Genomic DNA, 17,489 nt, shown 5'->3' with positions numbered 1-17,489 from the left:
TAGGTCATGTCAGTAGGTTACAGTAGGTTGTACCCAATTGGTTTTCTCTCTAGGTCGTGTCAGTAGGTTACAGTAGGTTGTACCCAATTGGTTGTCTCTCTAGTGGAAACATTTATCAACCCAATGTGTAAAGTGTTGAATTTGGTCAACAACAAAATGAATGGCTTATTTGCTACGTGAGGTTTACTTGATCTACAGAACTGTCGTAATTCTTAAATTGTTATGTGGACACGTGACATACCGACAACTTTGATAAAAAACACTATAGGAGTTGTGTCCAGATCGCTATGCATATTCATGCTAGTAGCTTAGCATCTCTTTCCATTGAATACAGGCGGTTGACGACAACAACCCTCATAGAATATAAACAATAGATAACAATAATAATAAGATCCACCAATCCAAAGAAAGGATAGGCGGGAGCTAGACAACCCACAGTGCTGCTTTGTGGACAACGACTCCGCTTGTTAGGGCAGAGACTTATTGTCAGTATATCCATAATCGTTGGTGTAGCCAACCCAACTCTCGCATGGCACTATTGGGGGGCACTGTGTGTAGTAAATCATAACTACATTAAAATCACTACATGCCGTGGCCCCCAGATAGACCCTTCTCAAATATATATGTTAAGTCACTTTTTGGAAACGGAACGGAGAAAACATGGGGTAGCTTGCTCTCTACGTCGTCTGATTCTAGACATATCAGTCATCATCCTAGGGCCCTCCGTTGAAGAGGTATTGACGAGCCAACTCCGAATACCCAAAGTGAAAACCAAATTGAAGGTGGTACTTACTGATGTAAATTAGATCTCCTATCTCCACCTCTTCATCTTTCAATGTGACAGAAATCTCCCCTTCCTTCTTCACGTCAAAAACGGCATCCTCTTTCTCATCCTCCTCTTTCACTGTGAACACTTCTTCCTCTTTCACTGTAACAGCCTCACCCTCAATTAATTTTTTAACGGTGACATCCTCCTCTTCCTTCTCCTCTTTCACGACAATGTTCAGCCCCAGAGCTTCTTTCTCCGTCCAGCAGAGCTCTTCTTTAGCAGGAGGGGAGAAGCTTACTGACCTCATGTTCGGGGATGTTAGCTAGCTAGCTATCATTAGCAACTAAGCTAGTGCTAATTTAACCAGCCAGCTACTATATCTGACTAATAAAAAATAACGTCATATTAAATTAAATAGGTTAACAAGTAGATACGATAGAAGTGTGTCTAAAACACAGCAGCTAATATACACCGAAAGCGTAAAAACAGCTTGAATCTTTCGGCTACGTTGGCTAGCAAGCTACCGAGGTGGTTGACTTGTTGTTTTTGAAGAACCGTCCACTAGATTATACGTCACGTTAGCAGCATCGCCAGAACGACGCAAATCGCCGTCTGCTGACTGGAGTGGGAAACGCAGTTGAGAAAAATATTATTTTAAATGGATTTCATTAAATAATACTATTATATTGAGACATACAAAGACAGGAATGTGTTGATTGATTAGTGCGAATACATTTTATTTTGCTACAGCACATTTAAGGCAGTTTCATTAGGTCAAACTAAATCTAAATAAGTAGCCAGCTACTGTCGGTCTATACTGCTCCTACATGGTGTAACAATACATCATGTAGATGTATATAATGAATAGACTAGGTCTATACTGCTCCTACATGGTGTAACAATACATCATGTAGATATATATAATGAACAGACTAGGTCTATACTGCTCCTACATGGTGTAACAATACATCATGTAGATGTATATAATGAACAGACTAGGTCTATACTGCTCCTACATGGTGTAACAATACATCATGTAGATGTATATAATGAACAGACTAGGTCTACACTGCTCCTACATGGTGTAACAATACATCATGTAGATGTATATAATGAACAGACTAGGTCTATACTGCTCCTACATGGTGTAACAATACATCATGTAGATGTATATAATGAACAGACTAGATCTATACTGCTGCTACATGTTGTAACAATACATAATGTAGATGTATATAATGAACAGACTAGGTCTATACTGCTCCTACATGGTGTAACAATACATCATGTAGATGTATATAATGAACAGACTAGGTCTATACTGCTCCTACATGGTGTAACAATACATCATGTAGATGTATATAATGAACAGACTAGGTCTATACTGCTCCTACATGGTGTAACAATACATCATGTAGATGTATATAATGAACAGACTAGGTCTATACTGCTCCTACATGGTGTAACAATACATCATGTAGATGTATATAATTTGATTCAGACCCTGTCAGTGTGCCAGGTGGACATTGGGTTTGATTCAGACCCTGTCAGTGTGCCAGGTGGTCATTGTGTTTGATTCAGACCCTGTCAGTGTGTCAGGTGGACATTGTGTTTGATTCAGACCCTGTCAGTGTGTCAGGTGGTGATTGGGTTTGATTCAGACCTTGCCAGCGTGCCAGGTGGACATTGGGTTTGATTCAGACCCTGTCAGTGTGCCAGGTGGACATTGTGTTTGATTCAGACCCTGCCAGCGTGGCCATTTTTTTTAGCAAAGCAGGGGGGTGTTGTGAGTAACAGAACTGCCTGAGATGTAGGGGAAGGGAAGCTGCTCACTGATTGGCTGTAGGGACAAGGGTCCCTCCAAAAATCTACCACTAATAGGCCAAGCCTCCACAGACCCTGTCTTGTACTGACAAACAAATCATTTGACATTCAAATACGTCATTTTAAACAGCTCAATTCAATCCAGCTGGGCCTTTTAACACAGAGTTGTTCCTACTGTAGATGTTATGCCTTTGTACAGATCTAGGATCAGTTTGTTTTATATGTTCTCTAACACAGACAGTTGTTCCTGCTGTAGATGTTATGCCTTTGTACAGATCTAGGATCAGTTCGTTTTATATGTTCTCTAACACAGACAGTTGTTCCTGCTGTAGATGTTATGCCTTTTGTACAGATCTAGGATCAGTTCGTTTTATATGCTCTCTAACACAGACAGTTGTTCCTGCTGGAGATGTTATGCCTTTGCACAGATCTAGGACCAGTTCACCTCCACAATGCATATACAGTACCGGTCAATTGTTTGGACACACCTACAGATTCAATGTTTTTTCTTTATTTTAACTATTGTCTACATTGTACAGATCTAGGATCAGTTTTAACTATTGTCTACATTGTAGAATAATAGTGGAGACATTGAAACTATGAAATAACACATATGGAATCATGTAGTAACCAACCAAGTGGCAGTAGAATGGCTTTACTGAAGATCTCAGTAAGTTTCAACGTGGCACCGTCATAGGATGGCACCTTTCCAACAAGTCAGTTTGTCAAGTTTCTGACCTGCTAGAGCTGCCCCTGTCAACTGTAAGTGCTGTTACTGAGAAGTGGAAACATCTAGGACCAACAACAGCTCAGCCAAGAAGTAGTGGGCCACACATGTTCACAGAACGGGACCGCCGAGTGCTGAAGCGTGTAACGTGTAAAAATCATCTGTACTTGGTTGTAACACTCATTAACAAGTTCCAAACTGCCTCTGGAAGCAACATCAGCACAAGAAACTGTTTGTCAGGAGCTTCATGAAATGGGTTTCCAGGGCCGAGCAGCTGCATACAAGCCTAAGATCACCATGTGCAATGCCAAGTGTAGGCTTAAGTGGTGTAAAGCTAGCTGCCATTGGACTCTGGAGCAGTGGAAACGTATTCTCTGGAGTGATGAATCATGCTTCACCTTCTAGCAATCCGACGCACTAATATGGGTTTGGCGGATGCCAGGAGAATGCTACCTGCCCCAATGCATTGTGCCAACTGTAAAGTTTGGTGGAGGAGGAATAATGGTCTGGGGTTGTTTTTCATGGTTTGGGCCCCTTTGTTCCAGTTAAGGGAAATCTTAACCCTACAGCATTCAATGACATTCTAGAGGAATCTGTGCTTCCAACTTTGTGGCAACAGTTTGGGGAAGGCCCTTTCCTGTTTCAGCATGACAATGCCCCGTGCGATAAAGCGAGTTCCATACATGAATGGTTAGTCGAGATTGGTGTTGAAGAACTTCACAAAGCCCTGACTTCAACTCCATCGAACACCTTTGGGATGAATTGGAACGCCGACTGCGAGCCAGGTCTAATCGCCCAACATCAGTGACCATCAGAAACAGGATCTCAATACTAATTTTACATTTTTTTTTAAAAAGGATCTCAAAAATGTGTAAACCTGTTTTCGCTTTGTCATTATAGGACACTATGTGTAGATTGACTGAAAAAAAAAAACTATCTAATCAACTCTAGAAAATGCTCACTAATGCTCTTGTGGCTGAATGGAAGCAAGTCACTGCAGCAATGTTCCAACATCTAGTGGAAAACCTTCCCAGAAGAGTGGAGGCTGTTACAGCAGCAACGGGGGACCAACTCCATGTAAAAGCCTATGATTTTGGTTAGAGATGTTTGAACAGCAGGTGTCCACATACTTTTGATGATTTAGTGTATATACTGCAGATGGCTGTCTGGCTGGCTGGCTGGCTGGCTTGCAGACAGACAGACAGAACATTGGCAGTTATTAGCTGCCTGTTTTGCCTTGAATGGGGGTATCGTCGGATGGGGCCACAGTGTCTCCCAACCCCTCCTGTCTCAGCCTCCAGTATTTATGCTGCAGTAGTTTATGTGTCGAGGGGCTAGGGTCAGTCTGTTATATCTGGAGTATTTCTGCTGTTTTATCCTGTGTCCTGTGTGAATTTAAGTATACTCTGTCTAATTCTCTCTTTCTTTCTCTCTTTTTTTCTCTCTCTTGGTGGACCTGAGCCCTAGGACCATGCCTCAGGACTACCTGGCCTGATGACTCCTTGCTGTCCCTAGTCCACCTGGCCGTGCTGCTGCTCCAGTTTCAACTGTTCTGCCTGCGGCTACGGAACCCTGACCTGTTCACCGGACGTGCTACCTGTCCCAGACCTGCTGTTTTCAACTCTCTAGAGATAGCAGGAGCGGTAGAGATACTCTGAATGATCGGCTACGAAAAGCCAACTGACATTTACTCCTGAGGTGCTGACCTGTTGCACCCTCGACAACCACTGTGATTATTATTATTTGACCCTGCTGGTCATCTATGAATCTTTGAACATCTTGGCCATGTTCTGTTATAATCTCCACCCGGCACAGCCAGAAGAGGACTGGCCACCCCTCATAGCCTGGCTCCTTTCTAGGTTTCTTCCTAGGTTCTGGCTATTCTAGGGAGTTTTTCCTAGCCACCGTGCTTCTACACCTGCATTGCTTACTGTTTGGGGTTTTAGGCTGGGTTTCTGTACAGCACTTTGAGATATCAGCTGATGTAAGAAGGGCTTACAAAATACATTTGATTTGATTTGAACTACTAGTCACCCCTCCACTCTCTCCCTGAGTCCATGCCACAGACAGACAGACGGACAGAACTACTAGTCACCCCTCTACTCTCTCCCTGAGTCCATGCCCCAGACAGACAGACAGACAGACAGAACTACTAGTCACCCCTCCACTCTCTCCCTGAGTCCAGGCCCCAGACAGACAGACAGACAGACAGACAGACAGACAGACAGACAAACAGAGCTACTGGTCACCCCTCCACTCTCTCCCTGAGTCCAGGCCCCAGACAGACACACAGACAGACAGAACTACTAGTCACCCCTCCACTCTCTCCCTGAGTCCAGGCCCCAGACAGACAGACAGACAGACAGAACTACTAGTCACCCCTCCACTCTCTCCCTGAGTCCATGCCCCAGACAGACAGACAGAACTACTAGTCACCCCTCCACTCTCTCCCTGAGTCCAGGCCCCAGACAGACAGACAGAACTATTAGTCACCCCTCCACTCTCTCCCTGAGTCCAGGCCCCAGACAGACAGACAGACAGACAGAACTACTAGTCACCCCTCCACTCTCTCCCTGAGTCCAGGCCCCAGACAGACAGACAGACAGACAGACAGACAGACAGAACTACTAGTCACCCCTCCATTCTCTCCCTGAGTCCAGGCCCCAGACAGACAGACAGAACTACTAGTCACCCCTCCACCCTCTCCCTGAGTCCAGGCCCCAGACAGACAGACAGACAGACAGACAGACAGACAGACAGACAGACAGACAGAACGACTAGTCACCCCTCCACTCTCTCCCTGAGTCCAGGCCCCAGACAGACAGACAGAACTACTAGTCACCCCTCCACTCTCTCCCTGAGTCCAGGCCCCAGACAGACAGACAGACAGACAGACAGACCTACTAGTCACCCCTCCACTCTCTCCCTGAGTCCAGGCCCCAGACAGACAGACAGACAGACAGACAGAACTACTAGTCCCCCCTCCACTCTCTCCCTGAGTCCAGGCCCCAGACAGACAGACAGAACTACTAGTCCCCCCTCCACTCTCTCCCTGAGTCCAGGCCCCAGACAGACAGACAGAACTACTAGTCCCCCCTCCACTCTCTCCCTGAGTCCAGGCCCCAGACAGACAGACAGAACTACTAGTCCCCCCTCCACTCTCTCCCTGAGTCCAGGACCCAGACAGACAGACAGACAGACAGACAGACAGAACTACTAGTCACCCCTCCACTCTCTCCCTGAGTCCAGGCCCCAGACAGACAGAACTACTAGTCACCCCTCCACTCTCTCCCTGAGTCCAGGCCCCAGACAGACAGACAGACAGAACTACTAGTCACCCCTCCACTCTCTCCCTGAGTCCAGGCCCCAGACAGACAGAACAGCAACAGCGTCAGAACTATAGCAGTCTTCATTCTGAAGTGACTCTGGTCTCCTTCAGAAGTAGTGCAGTAGTCTACAGGGTTCAGAACTCACCTTTTTAAACACTTCTTATCACTCATATCATGAGGTTTCACATGTGTTTGGTTACATAGTGTCCAATGTTCTTCTGAGTGATAAAACAGCAAACATTAAGAGTGTTTACTTATCAGACCCACATATACAATAAATATACTATAATATACTATATTCATATGCTTTTAGTACTCACACATGAATCATATCATGTATGCAGGTCATGTGTTGTTTTGAGCCAGCAGTAAAAACACACTGACAGGACAGTTCCTCTTATGGCCACTAGGTGGTAATCTGGTCTCAGACGCAGGACTGCAGATTAGAAAGAAGCATTGTCCCAATTATCTCTCCTTTCTCCTAAAGTGTGCACTTGTTCCCTTCACTGAAATGACTGGTACACTAAATATGGTGGAAAAGCCCACTTGATAACAGAAGGTAGAGTCCTCTGAGTGGAACGGTGGGAGACAAACAGTACCTCATCTCCCCTCCCCCTCTCCTCTCCTCCCTCTCCTCTCCTCTCCTCTTCTCTCCTTTTCATCTTTTTATCACTGACTTCTCACCAGTGATGTCATCATAACCAGTAACCTTTTTCTCTCTTGTCCCAGCCCAGCCTGACCCTGACATATAGCATCAGGCCTGTTGAGTTGACTTGGGTAACAGACCTCTAGCTTCTACACCACATCCCCCTTCTCCTGCTCTAACATGAGACCTCATCAGTACTCATTTTGGGTACTGGTACTGTTTATATTGAGGTGCTGGAACATTAAGCCAATATTCTATAAGAGGTGAACTCAAGCAGTAGAAAGTTAGAGCTGATTTATAGGACACACTATGTGAAACGTTGCTGCTCTGCCAGCAGTTTCCTGTGGAGTTTTTCTAATGTCAGTGTTTCCTGTAGGTATGTGGGTTTAACCACTGATCTTGTCTGCTTAAAAGTGTGTCACATCATATAAGTAAGGAAGTAATGAGATAGAAGTCATTTAGCCTAGCAGTATTTCTCAGGAGAGAGAGAGAGAGAGAGAGAGAGAGAGAGAGAGAGAGAGAGAGAGAGAGAGAGAGAGAGAGAGAGAGAGAGAGAGAGAGAGAGAGAGAGAGAGAGAGAGAGAGGACTTACTGACAGACTAGGTTGAGAGAAGGAGACAAGGGAGAAGGAAGTGAGATGAGAGAGAATGATAGGACTTACTGACAGACTAGGTTGAGAGAAGGAGACACGGGAGGAAGAAGGGAGATGGGAGAGAGAGATTTTCATTGTTTTATTGTTTATTTGACTTTTGTATATTATCTACCTCACTTGCTTTGGCAATGTTAACACATGTTTCCCATGCCAATAAAGCCCCTTGAATTGAATTGAATTGAATTGAGAGAATGATAGGACTTACTGACAGACTGGGTTGAGAGAAGGAGACAGGGGAGGAGGATGAGAGAGAGAGATAGGACTTACTGACAGACTGGGTTTGGGAGAAGGAGACAAGGGAGGAGGAAGAGAGAGAATGATAGGACTTACTGACAGACTGGGTTGAGAGAAGGAGACAAGGGAGGAGGATGAGAGAGAATGATAGGACTTACTGACAGACTGGGTTTGGGAGAAGGAGATAAGGGAGGAGGAAGAGAGAGAATGATAGGACTTACTGACAGACTAGGTTGGGAGAAGGAGACAAGGGAGGAGGAAGAGAGATGGGAGAGAGAGATAGGACTTACTGACAGACTGGGTTGGGAGAAGGAGACAAGGGAGGAGGAAGAGAGATGGGAGAGAGAGATAGGACTTACTGACAGACTGGGTTGGGAGAAGGAGACAAGGGAGGAGGAAGAGAGATGGGAGAGAGAGATAGGACTTACTGACAGACTGGGTTGGGAGAAGGAGACAAGGGAGGAGGAAGAGAGATGGGAGAGAGAAACGCAGCAAAACAATACATGTCCCTTTTTCAGGACCCTGTCTTTCAAAAATAATTTGTAAAAATCCAAATAACTACACAGATCTTCATTGTAAAGGGTTTAAACACTGTTTCCCATGCTTGTTCAGTGAACCATAAACAATTAATGAACATGCACCTGTGTAACGGTCTTTAAGACACTAACAGCTTACAGACGGTAGGCAATTAAGGTCACAGTTATGAAAACTTAGGACACTAAAGAGGCCTTTCAACTGACTGTGAAAAACACCAAAAGAAAGATGCCCAGGGTCCCTACTCATCTTCCTGAACGTCCCTTAGGCATGCTGCAAGAGGGCATGAGGACAGCATAAGTGGCCAGGGCAATAAATTGCAATGTCCGTACTGTGAGACGCCTAAGACAGCGCTGCAGGGAAACAGGACGGACAGCTGATCATCCTCGCAGTGGCAGACCACGTGTAACAACATCTGCACAGGATCGGTACATCCAAACATCACACCTACGGGACAGGTACAGGATGGCAACAGCAACTGCCCGATATACACCAGGAATGCACAATCCCTCCATCCGTGCTCAGACTGTCCGCAATAGGCTGAGAGAGGCTGGACTGAGGGCTTGTAGGCCTGTTGTACCGCAGGTCCTCACCAGACATCACTGGCAACAACGTCGCCTTTGGGCACAAACTCACCGTCGCTGGACCAGACAGAACTGGCAAAAGTGCTCTTCACTGATGAGTGGCGGTTTTGTCTCACCAGGGGTGAGGAAGGAATGAGCGTTTACACCAAGGCCTGTACTCTGGATCGAGATCGATTGGAGGTGGAGGGTCCGTCATGGTCTGGGGCGGTGTGTCACAGCATCATCGGACTGAGCTTGTTGTCATTGCAGGCAATCTCAATGCTGTGCGTTACAGGGAAGACATCCTCCTCCCTCATGTGGTACCCTTCCTGCAGGCTCATCCTGACATGACCCTCCAGCATGACAATGGCACCAGCCATACTTCTCGTTCTGTGCGTGATTTCCTGCAGGACAGGAATATCAGTGTTCTGCCATGGCCAACGAAGAGCCCGGATCTCAATCCCATTGAGCACGTCTGGGACCTGTTGGATCGGAGGGTGAGGGCTAGGTCATGTCTGGGAACTGAAATGTCTGGGAACTTGAAGGTGCCTTGGTGGAAGAGTGGGGTAACATCTCAAAGCAAGAACTAGCAAATATGGTGCAGTCCATGAGGAGGAGATGCACTACAGTACTTAATGCAGCTGGTGGCCACACCAGATACTGACTGTGACTTTTGATTTTGACCCCCTCCCCCCTTTGTTCAGGGACACATTATTCCATTTCTGTTAGTCACATGTATGTGGAACTTGTTCATTTTATGTCTCAGTTGTTGAATCTTGCTATGTTCATACAAGTATTTACACATGTTAAGTTTGCTGAAAATAAACGCAGTTGACAGTGAGAGGACGTTTCTTTTTTTGCTGAGTTTAGTTCTTACTGACAGACTGGGTTGGTAGAAGGAGACAGGGGAGGAGGGAGAGAAAGAGAGATAGGACTTATTGACAGACTGGGTTGGTAGAAGGAGACAGGGGAGGAGGGAGAGATAGACTGACATTTAAATCAGCTGAATATATTTGTATCACTGACTTTTCACCAGTGATGTCATCATAACCAGTAACCTGTTCCTCTCTTGTCCCAGCCCAGCCTGACCCTGACTTATAGCATCAGGCCTGTTGAGTTGACTTGGGTAACAGACCTCTAGCTTCTACACCACATCCCCCCTTCTCCTGCTCTAACATGAGACCTCATCAGTACTCATTTTGGGTGCTGGTACTGTTTATATTGAGGTGCTGGAATATTAAGCCAATATTCTATAAGAGGTGAACTCAAGCAGTAGAAAGTTAGAGCTGATATTATAGATGTGATATTATAGGACACACTATGTGAAACGTTGCTGCTCTGCCAGCAGTTTCCTGTGGAGTTTTTCTAATGTCAGTGTTTCCTGTAGGTAGGTTGGTTTAACTGATCTTATCTGCTTAAAGGTTTGTGACATCATAGAAGTCAGGAAGTAATGAGATAGAAGTCATAAAGCCTAGCAGTATTTCTCACTCTTCAGTCGACTCTTCATGACAGTAGACTTGTTTCACTCAGTGGAGCCCCAGTTAGAGACAGATATGATATATGCAGTGATACTGATGACCCTGTTGTGGAGCACAGGTAGGAGGCTGTTATATTGATATACACTTGTGACAGTTACTGAGATATGTTTTGATATTGTAAGATATATTATAATTTGCAGGGCTAGTAAAATAACATACAACTGGAAGCAGACAGTAAAGATGTGTCTCAAAGCAGGACAATGATGTGATCACCTGTAAATGTACTTTACTGTAGCCTAACTGTCCATCTGGGGACAGGCACTAATGTCAGTTAAGTTGTGATGGTGTCATGCATCTGACTGTTGTATATTCAGTGTGTCAATGATTGATTGTATCTGTCTCTATGTAAATGAATGAGAGTATATATTATATTGGTGTTATGTTAGAGTAGGAGAAGGAGGGGTGTAGATGATAGAGGTCTATGAGCTGAGTCAAGATCAACAGGTCCAACACTATACGTCACGAAGAGAGAGAGAGAGAGAGAGAGAGAGAGAGAGAGAGAGAGAGAGAGAGAGGGAGAGAGAGAGAGAGAGAGAGAGAGAGATGAGCAGCGTGAGAGGGAGGAGAGAGGAGTAGTGGGGAGAGAGTAGTGGAGGGGAGGGGACAGAGGAGGGGAGGGGCGAGAGGGGGGTAGGTGAGAGAAAAGGGGAGTGGAGAGAGAAGGGGAGGGGAGAGAGGGGAGAGAGGAGGGGAGGGGATATTTGTGGAGGAGAGAGAAAGTGTCAAGGAAGGTCTCCACTAGGACCCTCTCAGCCAGCCGTCTCCACTAGGGCCCTCTCAGCCACCTGTCTCCACTAGGGCCCTCTCAGCCACCTGTCTCCACTAGGACCCTCTCAGCCAGCCGTCTCCACTAGGGCCCTCTCAGTCACCTGTCTCCACTAGTGCCCTCTCAGCCACCTGTCTCCACTAGGGCCCTCTCAGCCAGCCTGCTCCACTAGGGCCCTCTCAGCCAGCCTGCTCCACTAGGGCCCTCTCAGCCAGCCGACTCTACTAGGGCCCTCTCAGCCATCTTGCTCCACTAGGACCCTCTCAGCCAGCCGGCTCCACTAGGGTCCTCTCAGCCAGCCGGCTCCACTAGGGCCCTCTCAGCCAGCCGGCTCCACTAGGGTCCTCTCAGCCAGCCGGCTCCACTAGGGCCCTCTCAGCCAGCCAGGTCCACTAGGGCCCTCTCAGCCACCTGTCTCCACTAGGGCCCTCTCAGCCAGCCGGCTCCACTAGGGCCCTCTCAGCCAGCCGTCTCCACTAGGGCCCTCTCAGCCACCTGTCTCCACTAGGGCCCTCTCAGCCAGCCGGCTCCACTAGGGCCCTCTCAGCCAGCCGGCTCCACTAGGGCCCTCTCAGCCATCTGGCTCCACTAGGGCCGTCTCAACCATCCGGCTCCACTAGGATCCTCTCAGCCAGCCGTCTCCACTAGGGACCTCTCAGCCAGCCGTCTCCACTAGGGCCCTCTCAACCATCCGGCTCCACTAGGACCCTCTCAGCCATCTGGCTCCACTAGGGCCCTCTCAGCCATCTGGCTCCACTAAGGCCCTCTCAGCCATCTGGCTCCACTAAGGCCCTCTCAGCCAGCCGTCTCCACTAGGGTCCTCTCAACCAGCCGGCTCCACTAGGGCCCTCTCAGTCAGCCGGCTCCACTAGGGCCCTCTCAGTCAGCTGGTGTGTGTAGGAGAGCGTGAGATGTGTGTACAGAAAGTAGAAGTACAAATGTCAAGGGAAATGAACTAAAGTGATAAATCTGGTCCTAGGTTTTATTTACTGTGGTGTTTGTTCTCCACTGGTTACCCTGTTCTCATCACAACAGGTCACACATTCTGCTGACATGATCGCACACTGTGGTATTTCACCTGACAGATACAGGAGCTTATTTTATTTCAAATGATTTTGGGGTCTTTGTAATCTGAGAGAAATATGTATCTCTTATATCGTTGTACATTTGGGAAGTACAGGGAAGTACAGCTCAGTATCCAACTTATTTTGTGGGTAGTGGGCACATAGCCTGTCTTCTCTCTGCCTGTGGCCACCTCTCTCAATAGCAAGGTTAGACTCACTGAGTCTGTCAATGGTCAATTTTTTTCTCCGTTTTCTATCAGTCACAGTGGTCAGATAGTTTGCCATCATTTATGTATGTTTGTTTGTAATTAGTTTGGGCCAGACTGTCTGAGTGCTGTCCTGATGCTTTGTAGGGTTAGTAGGGGTTTGTGAACTAAGCTTCAGGACCAGCTGGATGAAGGGACTTTTATCAATGTTCTCTTGTCATTTCAGTGCTGGTCTCTTGTTTTTATGTGGTTATAGACATTGAAGTCTTGTTTCAGGATATTAATTAGTGATGGATATTAATTAGTGATGATATTAATTAGTGATGCGTATTAATTAGTGATGGATATTAATTAGCGATGGATATTAATTAGTGATGGGTATTAATTAGTGATGGATATTAATTAGTGATTGATATTGGTCTAATTCTGTCCTACATGTATTATTTGGGCCTTTTTCTCTGTACTCTAAGAATGTTTTTGCAGAATTTCTTCATGCAGTATTTCAAATCTTGATTGGTTAGTGGACCCCACAGTTTACCTCCATTTGGGGCAATTGGTTCAATTGTAGATTTGAATATTTTGTGTGAGGTTCTAATTGGTATGTCAATTTGAAATTGTTTTTTGATAGCTCAAATGGTGCTCACACACACACATACGTACACACACACACACATACGTACACACACACACACACACACACACACGCACGCACGCACGTACGTATGTACGTACACACACACACACACACACACACACACACACACACACACACACACACACACACACACACACACACACACACACACACACACGCACACATATGTACACACGCACACACACACACACACACATACGTACACAGACACACACATGCACACACATACGTACGTACACACACACACACATACGTACACACACACACACACACACATACGTACACACACACACACACATACGTACACACACACACACACACATACGTACACACACACACATACGTACACACACACACACACACACAAACAAATCAGTTCCATGGACAGCCACATCATATTTAGCTGACATTGATTGGACTAAATAGTTGTTGGTATCTTTTAGTTGTCACTGTATTAGACTAAGCAGAGGTGATTTGATGATGTTGAAATGTTGAAGTGTAAATGGTGCTGGAATAGTGGAGGCAGCTCCTGTTGTCTTTGTGACTTGCTGTAACTCTGTGGTTCTAAATCAATAGTTGGTTACTAGTCAGAAAATGTCAGAAACATGACCTTGTTTGACCATGCTGTAGGTCATGTAACTGTTTGTTACATGTAATATGTTTTGTGGACTTTACAGGACAGATGCTGCTCTCTGGTTTTGTGACGAAACAAAGGTGTGGTTGAATTTATTCTGCCACTGTGTCTTCTAATAATCTCAGTTTTAGACTTCTATATCACAGTGTCAAGGCATATAAACTAACAGGTTACAGAGAAACAACACAATTATCACAACACACAGGTTGTAATATGGCTTTATTCTGGACTGGCTTCCCCAGTGATTTTACCCAGAACCCACTGCTTCTGCCAGGGCCACCTGGACGCCAGATCTCCACCAGTCTAGTACATAACTCAACTCTCTCCCTGACCCCCACCAGTCTAGTACATAACTCAACTCTCTCCCTGACCTCCACCAGTCTAGTACATAACTCAACTCTCTCCCTGACCCCCACCAGTCTAGTACATAACTCAACTCTCTCCCTGACCCCCATCAGTCTAGTACATAACTCAACTCTCTCCCTGACCCTCTCCCTGGGGGAGAGAAGAGAAGGTGAGAAAATTAGATTGTGAGAAGTGGAGAGGGGGAGAAGAGCAGGGGGCAGAAGAGGAGAAGAGAGGGGGAGAAGAGGAGAGGCGGTGGTGAAGAAGGGGAGAGGAGAGGCGGAGAAGATGAATGGGGGAGAAGAGGAGAGGGGTAGAATATTCGAGGGGGGAGAAGGGGAGAGGTGGAGAAGAGGAGAGGGGTGGAATATTCGAGGAGGGAGAAGAGGAGAGGGGGAGAAGAGGAGAGCGGGAGAAGAGAAGAGGGGGAGAAGAGGGGATGGGTAGAATATTCGAGGGGGGGAGAGGGGGAGAAGAGGAGAGGGGTGGAATATTCGAGGAGGGAGAAGAGGAGAGGGAGAGAAGAGGACTGGGGTAGAAGAGAAGAGGGGGAGAAGAATAGAGGAGAGGGGGAGGGGACAGGGGGAGGGAGAGTAGAGGAGGGGTGATGAGAGGGGAGGGGGAGAAGATGAAAGGGGGGAGAGAGGGAGAGGAGAGGAGGGGGAGGAAAGGAGAAGGGGAGAGGAGGTACTGTTTGTCTCCCACCGTTCCACTCAGAGGACTCTACCTTCTGTTATCAAGTGGGCGTTTCCACTATATTTAGTTTACCAGTCATTTCAGTGAAGGGAACAAGTGCACACTTTAGGAGAAAGGAGAGATAATTGGGACAATGCTTCTCTTTAGTCTTCAGTCCTGCGTCTGTGACACCAGATTATCACCTAGTGGCCATAAGAGGAACTGTCCTGTCAGTATGTTTTTACTGCTGCCTCAAAACAACACATGACCTGCATACAGGATATGATTCATGTGTGAGTACTAAAAGCATATGAATATAGTATATTATAGTATATTTATTATATATGTGGGTCTGATAAGTAAACACTCTTAATGTTTGCTGTTTTATCACTCAGAAGAACATTGGGCACTATGTAACCAAACACATGTGAAACCTCATGATAAGCCTGTCTTCCCATCACATCATGAAAGGTCATGTTGATGTTCATTTAACTTCTGTCTCTCTCTTCCTCTGACTCCTCCCTTTCTCCTCTGTCTCTCTCTTCCTCTGACACCTTCCTTTCTCCTCTGTCTCTCTCTTCCTCTGACTCCTCCCTTTCTCCTCTGTCTCTCTCTTCCTCTGACTCCTCCTGTCTCCTCTGTCTCTCTCTTCCTCTGACTCCTCCCTTTCTCCTCTGTCTCTCTCTTCCTCTGACTCCTCCCTTTCTCCTCTGTCTCTCTCTTCCTCTGACTCCTCCCTTTCTCCTCTGTCTCTTTATTCCTCTGACTCCTCCCTTTCTCCTTTTTTCTCTCTTCCTCTGACTCCTCCCTTTCTCCACTGTCTCTCTCTTCCTCTGACTTCTCCCTTTCTCCTCTGTCTCTCTCTTTCTCCTCTGACTCCTCCCTTTCTCCTCTGTCTCTCTCTTTCTCCTCAGATCTCCAGGCTCAAAGTGTCAGTCCACCAGGTAGGTAGAGTATAAATCTACAGTGATTATAGCTGTTCAATATTAGTCAACTTTATTATCCCACATGGAGAAATTCATGTGTCCATACAAACCATTCTAAACCCCAATAACAAGTAGTGTTTTATGGAACTACTAATACTTGTCAACCACAAAGAATTACTGCTGTTAGAATAACAGAATCACTGTCATCATCTGTCCTCACCACTGTGTTTTCCTCTCTGCTGTTTACAGCTGAATACTCAGTCAGACTGGTGAATGGAACCACTTCCTGTTCTGGGACAGTGGAAGTCTTCTACAGAGGAGAGTGGTTGGGTCTATGTACTGGGTGGTGGAGCATGAGAGATACTAAGGTTGTTTGTAGAGAGCTGGACTGTGGGAATCCTGTAGCTGAATCTGGAGGATCTCTGATTGAAGAGGGAAGAAGAGGAATCAGACTATTTAGCAGATGCAGTGGAAATGAGTCTACTATTAGACATTGTGACATCATAGAAGGAGGACCTGGTGTCTGTGATGGTGGATATTATCATCATGTGACCTGTTCAGGTAAGAGACTGGTCATATTGAGAGATTTGTTTGTACATTATATAATATTACCATGTATCATGTTTTATGTGTTTCAATTTCATTTAAATAGAGGGAGCAATGTCAGATGTATTGTCATATTGGTTTATGGGAGATGTTCATGGGCAGATCATTGTAGTTCAGATGGTACTGAAGTGAAGCTGCCTGATGGATGTCCAGCTGTTTATTTTCTATAAAGTGAAGTGAACTTATTCCTGTCTCCTGCCTGCATTATTCCCAACCCGATCCTGAGTGACAAAGAACCCATTTCTACCTCTTACAGTATCAAACATAGCAAACTACAATCTTTTATCCAACATATTTGTGTTTAGTCCTTGACAGTGTCATCAACAAAACTGATTGAATGTTCAACCAACTCTTTTTCTCCAGAGTCTGTGCGGCTTGTGGATGGAGCTGGTCTCTGCTCTGGGAGAGTGGAGGTGAAGTACAATCAGTCCTGGGCCTCAGTGTGTGAAGCTGACTTTGACCGGCAGGATGCAGAGGTAGTCTGTGGGGAGCTTGGCTGTGGGGCTCCTGCAGCTCTACAGGGGGGGCTCTATGGAGGAGGTGAGGGTCAGACCTGGGATAGAGAGTTCCAGTGTAAAGGCAATGAGTCCCTTCTCCTGGACTGTGACACCTCAGACAGAAAACACAACACCTGCCTACCTGGTAATGCTGTTGGACTCACCTGCTCAGGTAAGAAACAGTTTGTCACTCAATCAACATTGTTTCTCACCTGGAGTGAAGAATATGAGAGACAATATAGGTGTGTTTTAGTGAGAAAATAGTAAGGTTACTGTCTCTCTCTTTTCTTTTCTCAGAG

General features: G+C 46.1%; 1 long non-coding RNA gene across 1 annotated transcript in view; it reads left to right on the top strand.

The window, feature by feature from the left end:
• The window catches only part of LOC129844023 (uncharacterized), a 37,698-nt gene extending 20,422 nt beyond the window's left edge, over positions 1-17,276 (top strand). The window contains exon 3 of the long non-coding RNA XR_008757890.1: positions 17,057-17,276. This is a non-coding gene — a long non-coding RNA (uncharacterized LOC129844023). The remainder of the gene's footprint in view (positions 1-17,056) is intronic.
• The last annotated feature ends 213 nt before the right edge of the window (positions 17,277-17,489 follow it).

This window comes from Salvelinus fontinalis, unplaced genomic scaffold, assembly GCF_029448725.1.
Source record: "Salvelinus fontinalis isolate EN_2023a unplaced genomic scaffold, ASM2944872v1 scaffold_0166, whole genome shotgun sequence".
NCBI lineage: Eukaryota > Metazoa > Chordata > Actinopteri > Salmoniformes > Salmonidae > Salvelinus > Salvelinus fontinalis.
The sequence above is the reverse complement of the archived record's forward strand: the minus strand, read 5'-3'. Positions and strand labels throughout refer to the sequence as shown.